Source organism: Aethalodelphis obliquidens, unplaced genomic scaffold, assembly GCF_003676395.1.
Source record: "Aethalodelphis obliquidens isolate GAN/ISIS:26980383/991018 unplaced genomic scaffold, ASM367639v1 scaffold17, whole genome shotgun sequence".
In the NCBI taxonomy this organism is placed as follows: Eukaryota; Metazoa; Chordata; class Mammalia; order Artiodactyla; family Delphinidae; genus Aethalodelphis; species Aethalodelphis obliquidens.
Window position 1 is genome coordinate 28,444,920 of NW_020837961.1, and position 8,299 is coordinate 28,453,218.

Sequence of the window (8,299 nt, forward strand, 5' to 3'; positions counted from 1 at the left end):
TTAAATGCTTGTTGAATTATAGGAACTTGATGGTATTTGTACCTCAGGCTGTTTGAATTTAATTCCAGCCCCTCTGGTTACTAGTTTTATTACTCTTTGGCACCACTTTCTTAACTCCTTTGTGTCTTAATTCCACATTCATGAGATCTTGTTATGAAGAGTAACCCATGTAAAGCCCTTAGCACAGGGCTTAACATACTTTGTGTTTATAAAGGTTATCCTTCAGTATTATTAGTGGTAATACTATTCCATCCATTTCCTGAAAGTTCTTGCTAGCTAGATCCGATTTCCTGAGGTAATACCACACTGTCAAAATATCTACCTATATAGTGTGGGTGAGGGGGAAACCGCCTACAATTTAAACTTTTTTTTTTTTATTGTTGGTTTTGGCATTTCTTTTGCTTAAAGCCAGTGTTCAGGGTGACCTAATTTTAGAAGCAAATGGACTTAATAATTTTTTTCATCACAATTAGAATGAATTGTTCTCCCTTTCCTGTAGGCAGAAACTTAAATCCAAATGAGATTCTGAAGTGGAAAATAACATTCACAAGTAAGTACTGTCAAGGCTTGTGCCAGATGCTACCCTGTTAGTTCTTATTGCATTAATTTCAGCATCATTGTATCCTAATATTAGCTGACACCACAAAGACTCAAGCAGATCAAGACTCTTGTTTCTTCTCACTCCTGGTCCCTTTGTTCAGTTCCAGGACCCATTCCCTGTTACCACCATGTTTATACATTTATCTGCCTGCCTGTCTGCACCCAAGAGTAAATTCTCTTCTTAGAAAGTGGTTGGGTGGCCTTCTGTTCAGTATCAGAGCTCAATTTCCTCACCGGAAAAGTGGACATAGTAATAATGTCTTCTTAGCACGGAGCCTAGCACATAAGAAAACGTTTAATAGTAATTATTATTAGCTATCATGACTCTTGTTATTATTATTTTTAACCAGCTCCATCTCAGTATGTATGCTTTTTCTTAAAGACCATATTTAGACCCTGGCTTCTTATTTTCCCTTCTAGGGTTTCCAAAATCACCAACTAGGCAGCTGTCCACTAAGCCAATGCCTACAGCTTGGCCCAAATTAGTCCTTAAAGGACTGAGACAAAGTCTTCTTTTCTTTTTTATCCACTACAGAAGCTAGCACAAATGTTAACGAAGATTTTAAAATAATTTTCTTTTATTTAAGTGCATCCAAAGTCACAGAATAATTTTTCAGAAGTTGCTTTTCCCTTGTGTATATTTTTAAAAATCATGATAGAATAATGTAGATTCTCCATTGGGGAAAAAAAGAGAGAGAGTGAGAGAATGAAAATCAGAGTCAGTTAAGGAAGAAACGTAGAAGTTTTTGGCCCTAGATTAAGGACATATGTAAGGAGAAAAAACCCTCAAACCAGGAGGCTTCCCAAGGTAATAATTTTCTTTGGGCTAGTGATTCTGAAAGCACTATAATTGTTATTTGGAAATGATTCAGGACTTTAAAGTTTGGTTTGAAAGTGTATAAAAAACACAAATCAACAATTGATGTTTCTAAGTTCAAATGAAATAAATTTGAATCTGTGACAATATTTACTCAAAATCTATGACACTGAGAAAATATTTGCTTTAATAATACAGCTGTCAATTTACAGTGTATAAGGAGGCCAAAATGTTTTTAAGATAAGGGGGTCCTTCTGTCAAAACCATTTAGAATTACAAACCCAGACTAATAGAGTTTGAGGCCAGATCCTTCTATTATATGGCCCCAAACACTTGGAACCCATGTCACCACAAGGGAAAAACAGAAGACCCACCACAGTAAAGTTCAGCTCTTCTTGTTTCCTACCATAGCTTCCTGCTGGCAGCCACTGTGTTATTCGGCCTCCACAGGGAGCTCCAGCAGGTCTGCAAAGTCAAACAAACCAGTCTTTTCCTTGACAAGCATAGTGGTTAAGACATTAGGTCTCAGTGTATATCCTGGCTCAGGTATTTACTAGACCTGCGGCTTTAGGTAAATCACCTCTCAGCACATTTCACATATTCATTCATTCATTAATTCATTCATTCAGTAACTGCTTTTGAGTACCTACGATATGTTGTCATGGAGGATGTAATCAACAGTGTGTACAAATGAGCATAGTCTTTGAGGAAGACCCCATAGGTGGGCTAACCAATAGCCACTGTCCACCCTCTCCACCGCTTCTGTTCCACAGTGAGCTGCATGGCCCGACTTAACTTCCTTGAGCCATTTTTTCTCATCTGTAAGATGGCTGAGTTGATCTATATTTCCACTGTGATCTGATCCAGCTCCGTGATTATATCTGCCTGAATTCTGGGTGCTATTAGTCAAGTTTCTACCTTGTGCAAGCACTAAATAAAGCTGGGCTAGAGAGGGAAGATAAAACATGATAGCAGGCGAGGGCCACCAAAGCTGTGGAAGGAGTCAGCCATCGTCTTCACAGCATGTCTATGGCAGAACCACAAGTTGTCTCCGCCCCAAATGTCTCCCCTACCAAAGCATCCATCAGCGGTGGGGCACAGAACCTGGGAAATCACAGCACGTCCTTCCTAGCATCCAACAGTCATGTAACAGTAAAACTAGGTTCAAACAAATATCAAGGGCAGGAGATCACAAAAGAGTGAGAATGTCATCTGTCCTGAGGAAGGAAGAAAGGCAGGTCCATATGATTTGCCTAGTGATGAACTACATATAATACTCACAGCATGTTTGTGATAAAGAAAATTTGTTACTAAAGGAGTAGATTTTGTTATTTGGCTGTGGTCATTTTGTATAGCTTTGGTTATCCTCTTGTATTCTCTAAACCTAGGTCGCAACTGGTTGGTGGACCAGTTCTCTCTTGAAGGGTGCCGGAACTCCTGATGTCTTGCAGGGTAGAAGGTAGACCCCGAAGAGGACTTAGGGGCAGGGGAGCAGGCCTTAAGAGGCAGGAAGGAGGATTCAAGCTTGCTCTCTTGTCTTCCTTCTCTTGAAATTACTTGAAATTACTTCCTTCTCTTGAAATTCCTTCTCTTGAAATTACTTTGAGTAAATGTAGCTAATAACAGTCCTCCCGGTAGAAGGGAATAAAGAAAGTCGTTGAAGTGGGACTTAGGAAGGAGGTTGGGCAGGGAGAATTGGAGCTAGGGGGAAAGGATCCATAATTTACTCACATTATCCAGATTCTGATTTTAGTTTCCTTTGTATTATTCCCCAGCTTTGGGGTAAAATTTTGTTTTAACTGTTTAGCCTCTTCTCTACTATAGGATATGAAGAGAAGGCTATAGGGTGTGAAAAGAAGGCTCATTTGTCAGTTAAGGAAAAAAACAACTAGAAGTTATATAATCATAACGGATTTGTTATAGGGATTCGACCATAGGTAATTACAGGATCTGGTTAAACTGTCTATGTGAAGCTGTTGGCTTTGCATCTAGTGCTGGATCCTAAAGTAAGCAGGGAAGGAAGGTAGGTAGGGAAGATGGATGTGAAATCAAAGAGAACAAAGACAAACCGGAATCCACAGGGACGAACCAGAACCCATATTTCTCTCCCTGCCTCCAAACCTGCCACGTTGATGATGCAGTGTCCTACAGGAGAAGCTGGTGCCCTGAATCATAACACTAAATATGCACATGGTCCAGGAGTCAGAGAAACTGCAGGAGGACCCAGAGGGGACTGAAGAGGCTGCAGGCTAGGCTGAACACCCAGCCAACAAAATGAGCCAGAAGATAAAAGGTCACGTGCACGAGTGACAACACCTGGTGCCTCTAGATTGACCTTCCAGACATAAAGAGAATATGGCTGCTTCTTCACCTTCCAAATCTCATGCAAATTGTCTTTTGTAGCCTCTTAACTCAAAAATATGCAAGGAAAAAGAGGAACTTCCCTGGTGGCGTAGTGGTTAAGAATCTGCCTGCCAATGCAGGGGACCACGGGTTTGAGCTCTGGTCTCAGAAGATCCCACATGCCACAGAGCAACTAAGCCCATGCGCCACAACTACTGAGCCTGTGTGCCACAACTACTGAAGCCTGCGCGCCTAGAGCTTGTGCTCCGCAACAAGAGAAGCCACCTCAATGAGAAGCCCACACACTGCAACGAAGAGTAAGCCCCACTCGCCGCAATGAGAAAGCCCACACGCAGCAACGAAGACCCAACACAGCCAAAATAAATAAAATTAAATTTAAAAAAAATGGAAGGAAGTGATTTCTGGGAAAAGTAATTCCAATATAGCTAGCCTGACAAATACAAATCCACCACAATTCATTTTTCCACACTTGTACCAGATTATTAAATGAGGGAGTCGTGCTCTAAGGTGCCCATGGTGGAAAAAGCAATCAGCTAGTGTTTCAAAGAGGACAGTCTGAGAGCTAGGGCAGCATGATCTAGCTGTCCCTCCTGTCCTAGAAATTTCACTTACAGTGCCAATTCATTAACTTGTAATATGGAAAGAAGTCTTTTCTTATACAAGTGCATGAACCATGGGTATTCTTCAGTATGAGCTAGTAGAACCATCTCTTTAACTTTTCTTCTTCTCCCTCTCCCACATCCCTGCTTCATTGCCCATACGCCTGTGAACTCCTGGGTCTGGGACTTTCTTCCCAATTCACTACACCCAAAGGATGGCTCTTACACCACCAGTCTAACCTGGTACACATTTAACATTCCTACCAATTGAGTTAAACTGTCTTTGAAAATATTTCCACTGCCCTTTATGATAAAAGATATGTTTTCAATAAATAAGAATGCTAAACTTAAGGATTAAGGGACTTTTGCTTCTAGTTAAAATGTGGAAAATCTCAACTCACTATCCCCCGCCAAGCAAGAGCAAGCTAAAAAAATGAAAGTAAACTATAGTAAAAACTATGAAAAGATAGTATATGATTTGATACTATCAAAGTATCAAATCATACTTGAAACCATCAAAAAGCTGAGGAATGAACCTAAAAGAACTAAAAGAAACTTAAATGAATTAAATTCCAAAAAGGAACAACTCTTTTTAAGAGAGGAAATACACATGCCTGCTTTTATCCCTGGCAGAAAAATGACAGGAGTAAACCTGCCATTGACGAGGGTGCAGAAAAACAGCCTGACCTTGAACAAATGTGGGATGGTTGTCTGTGGCTGGGCCATATAGCAGAGAAAGATCACAAGATTCTCACTGATTCACATATCCCAAGACATACTAACAAGAAAATACTGATTCTTTGCTCTAAACATTTGAAGCCAAAGGCTAATTGAATATAATGAAAGCTTCTACAAGTCTAGAAATGTATCAATTACAGACTAGATTGACTTTCTATTTCTACACACCCCCTTCCCCAACCTAGCAGCTCAAGAGAAGAAAGAACATACCCTTTGCTAGGGATAAAATATTACTTACTTCCACCTCTACTATTTTTTACACGTGTTGGTCATGAGTAAAAAAATTTCAAGCTATGTGAAGGAGTAAAGTGTGACCTAAATTCCAGATAAAAAACAAACACTAGAAGTCACTCAGAGATGACATGATTTTGGAATTAACAGAAAATACTTTAAAATAGCTATGACAAATATGTTAAGGAATATATGGAAAAGGTTAAAAATAAGATAAACATGGAATTTCAGTAAAGAAATGAAAACTACAAAAGAGAACAAAATGATAAGTCTAGAAATGAAAATTACAATATCAGAAATGAAGAACTCATTCTATGGAGTTAATAGTAGACCAGAAAATACACAAGAAAGAAAAACTGAAGATAAATCAATAGAAATTATTCAAACTGAAGCAAAAAGAGGGGAAAAAGAGAAAAAAAGAACAGAGCATCTAAACCCTGTAGGACAACATTAAATGGTCTAACACAGATGAAATTTGAGTTTTAGAAGGAGAGGAGATGAGAAGTTGGGGTAAAGGAAATACCTGAAGAGAAAATATTTACTAATTTTCCAAAGTTGATGAGAGGTATTAAACCATGGATCCAAGAAGTTCAGCAAACTCCAAGCAGAATACAAAGAAAATGAAATCTAGACATATCAGAGTCAAAATGCTGAATACTGAAGATGTAGAATCATATAAGCAAACAGATCAAAGAGATGTAACACATTCAGGGGAACAATATTAAAAATGAATCTGACATCTGATCAGAAACAGTAAAGGCTACAAGACAATAAAATAACATATGTCAACCTTGAATTCTATACCCAGTAAAAAGATCCTTCACATTAAAGATAAAGATGTTTTTGGACAAAGCTGAGATAATTCATCTCCAGCACACGTGACATATAACTATGTCCACAAAAAGAAAAAAAAATAACTTTTACTAGAGAGTACATAGAAGCCTTATTCTTCGTCGTCAAAAACTTGAAATAATTTAAATGTGCATCAACAGGGAATGGAATACTATTCAGCAATAGAAAGGAACAAACTACTGATAAATCATCAATATGGATGCATCTCACAAACATAATATTCAGTGAAGGAAGCCAGACACAAAAGAATATATATTCTATGCTTCAGTTATAAGAAGTCAAAGACCCATGGTAACTACCCCATCTATGGTGATAGAAATCAGATCATGGTTGCCTGGAGCAAAAATGATTGACTGGAAAGGACAAGAGATAATATCTGGGGTGATAGAAACATATTCTAGATCTCAATTTGGGTAGTGTTATATGGGTGTATACAGTTTTCAAAACTCATCAAACTGCACACTTAGTATCTGTGCATTTTATTGCATGTAAGTTATCACAACAAAAAATGCAAAATTAAAAAATATATATTGAAACTGTATGGGGTAGTTGCAATAATTTTACCACTTACTATTCTAACCCACTTGTACAATAGTAAGCAAGCATTCAGTTCTGAGCTTCCTGGAAACGAAGGTCAAGGGAATGTCTGTATTTTACCTGAGAGAAAAGGTCTTTGACATATAAAGGCTTGTTAACGCATGAATAAACTTAAATATATCAGATTTGCTAGCTGACACCTTGAAGCTAGCTCAGGGCCATCATCTTTACCACCAATCTTTAGCTTCATTGATTGCAATGTTCTCCCAAATGTGCACTCTGCCTCTGCTCTTTTCTCCCTCCAATCTATTCCTCAATTTACAGAGATATTAAAAAACAAATATGGCAATGACTTCCTATCGACTACAAATAAAATACAAACTTTGTTGTAGTGTGACATATAAGATATTATATAACCTCACCCCATTTTGTACCTTAAAGTCTTGTAAAACGCAATTGTTAAAGTGTCCTTGCACATTCTGTGTTGTTTACAGTCCCCATGTCTTGTTCATACTCTTCCCTGTGCCCAGAGTTGCCTTTTCAGCCTGTCTTATCCTCAGTAACTTATTCATCCTTTTCAGGCTTAGTTCAGGTGTCATTGTTTGTTCAAGATATGTTCCTTGAACCATCACGTTCCCACAGTACCTGGTGTAGATCTCTAGCTTAGCACTTAGGCTATTTAAGCTCATTAACAAATACGGGAGGACCTTCCACATGGCGTAGAAGTAAGACGTGGAGATCACCATCCTCCCCAAAAATACATCTACGTGTGGAACAGCTCCTACAGAACACCTACTGAATGCTGGCAGAAGACCTCAGACTTCCTAAGAGGCAAGAAACTCCCCACTTACCTGGGTAGGGCAAAAGAAAAACAAAACAGAGACAAAAGGATAGGGACAGGACCTGCACCAGTGGGAAGGAGCTGTGAAGGAGGAAAGGTTTCCACACACTAGGAAGCCCCTTCGTGGGCGGAGACTGCGGGTGGCGGAGGGGGGAACCTTTGGAGACGCGAAGGAGAGCGCAGCCACAGTGGTGCGGAGGGCAAAGCAGAGAGATTCCCACGCAGAGGATCGGTGCCGACCACCACTCACCAGCCCGAGAGGCTTGTCTGCTCAACCGCCGGGGCGGGCAAGACTGGGAGCTGAGGCTCGGGCTTCAGAGGTCGCATCCCAGGGAGACCACTGGGGTTGGCTGCGTGAACACAGCCTGAAGGGGGCTAGTGTACCACAATTAGCTGGGACGGAGTCTGGGAAAAATCTAGAGTAGAGTAGAGTAGAGTAATATCACTCAGGAGCAGCTCTCCCAGAGATCTCCATCTCAACACTAAGACTCAGCTCCACTCAATAACCAGCAAGCTCCAGTGCTGGACACCCCATTCCAAACAACTAGCAAGACAGGAACACAACCCCACGCAATAGCAGACACGCTGCCTAAAATCATACTAAGTCCACAGACACCCCAAAACACACCACCGGACGCAGTCCTGCCCAACAGAAAGACAAGATACAGCCTCGTCAACCAGAACACAGGCACATGTCCCCTCCACCAGGAAGCCTACACA